A 2,366-nucleotide genomic window follows, 5' to 3' on the forward strand; every position below is an offset into this window, starting at 1 on the left:
CGAAGATGGTGTGTATCAATCTTGTTGGCAAATATCGTAAATTGACTAAAATATCGGCATATATTTAAATACAAATCCAAAGTACAAGTTAACTACTAAATTTAAATTATCAGTTAACTCAGCTTCAGACTATTCGAAATTCTAATACGTAACACATGATATCGCCCTTTTTAGGGCGATTAAAATCTATAGTCATGTATTAAGTACCTGGTAAAATGTATGTTGTGATCCTGCTACATTAAATAATGTTTTTGACAATTTATTATATCACTGAAAATCTTTAAATACTTGATTAATATTAAAAGAGTAAGTTTTGATTAAAATATCGTCCTTTTAGGGCATATAAATGGAAAGGAAATTTAATTAACTGATGGATTAGCATAAAAACATATTCTCTACTTTGGGGTAGGATCATTTAATTATTAATTAATTAACTAATGATTTAATTAACTGTCGAATTAGTGATTAATTATATTCTTGTTGAGACATGTATTGTATTAGTCATGTATTAGCATAGAAACACGTATTCTACTTTGTGGTAGGATGATAATTATTTATTAACTAACTAATGAATCATGTTTAGGATTAACTAATTAATTAGTGTTAAGCGTCCTTTTAAGGACGAAATGATTTAATGAATTAGAGTTACTCGTCCTTTTAAGGATGATTTAATTAATTAATTAATGATTAATTACATTATATTATTATATGAGTCATGGCCGCCTGGAAACATGTTCTCTAGTTTGTAGTACTATTACGTGCCCCCCAATGGCACAGCGGTATGCCTGCGGAGTTACATCTCTATAAACCGGGTTTCGATACCCGTGGTGAGCAGAGCACAGGTAGCCCATTGTGTAGCTTTGTGCTTAACTTCAAATCAGCAAACTATCTAAACAAACAAACTACTGTTACGTTATCATCTATTATAACCATCTGTCTTGTATCGAACTATAATTTCAGCCCTCCATAAGTTAGTTGCGCCCTCTGTTGAACTATGACATCATGGCGGCCTAGCAACGAGCCCTAACGACACGTCCTTTGGTGGCAACTTTTGAAACTATGACGTCTTCATCTTTGATGACATCACCCTTCTCCCTCCCCTGAGGCAGCTAATCAACGGGAGGCGGCATCCTTTGGATACTGAACTGGTGGACTTACTACTAGTGTATTAAACTGGGTTAATTGCACTTAAAAATGATGTTGTAGAAACTTGTTGTCCCTGGAACTACTATTTCTCTAATCATAGTTTGTGCTCAACCTTGTAGCCATAATTCTTCACTATCACACAACACTGCAACAAGTATATGTAACAGCTCACAAGCTTTCACAACACGTCAAAATAAACGGCTGTTCTTATAAGAACCAATGAATTTTTGTAACAACTAACTGTTTAAATAACATTTAGATAATATGTCAAGCTCCATCTCAAAGGATTATTAAATATTTTTTGTAATCACTCCTTTCACTATGAGTATGTGGACCGTCTTGGACATTCATGGGTTGAGAAAATGAAAGAATACTTTCCTAGGAAAAATATTTTTATAGCGAAATGTGTTTGTTTTATTGGGCTATCTCCTGGCTCCACTGCTGGGAATAGAACATCGGATTTTAGCGTTATAACTCCATAAACTTACCGCTGTCTCACCAAGGGATTGTTTCTATCACAAACGATCTTTAATACGAGTTTCTCCATTAACACAGAGAACACTGACAACTATCTTTCTCCAAATGTTCTATTGTAGTACATGTCTAATGTAGTTTTCCGTGGAACAGCGGTAAGTCTATGGACATAGAATGATAAATTTTGAGGGTCGATTCCCCTCGGTTGACACAGCAGATGGTGCAATATAGTTTTACTATAAAACAAACAAATCTCAATACAAAAATATTATTTTTGGAATGTATTCTTAACATTTTCTCCAGCCGTGAGTGCCAATGGCTTTACTTTGATAAATACATCGCTTTCGAAAATATGTGAAAGAAAATAAAAACATTTTTAAGATTATCTGCCTTTGCATCATGATATCAATTCAAATTGGCAATACACATTTGTGGATGAAATTCGTGTGCCTAATGTACCTTAAAATGTAGAATTTTGACAATTCAAAAAACTTAAAACGTGTTACCATGACCCAGACGTACAAAAAGAGTAGGATAAAGATGTGACACAGATTCAATTTCTTTTCTGTTTTTTAACCCATTTCTAGAGAAAACTGAATGTGAGAACAGGAAGCAAGTTGATTGGTTAAAAGTGTCTGTGAAAGATCATAAAACCTGGAAATTCTGTCTTCGATAAATGCATGAACAAAAAAGTTAATATTAGTAAAACTGAATTCATGTTCTTTATATGTTAGGCCCTTATAATA

Source organism: Limulus polyphemus, unplaced genomic scaffold, assembly GCF_000517525.1.
Source record: "Limulus polyphemus unplaced genomic scaffold, Limulus_polyphemus-2.1.2 Scaffold8904, whole genome shotgun sequence".
NCBI classification, from domain to species: domain Eukaryota; kingdom Metazoa; phylum Arthropoda; class Merostomata; order Xiphosura; family Limulidae; genus Limulus; species Limulus polyphemus.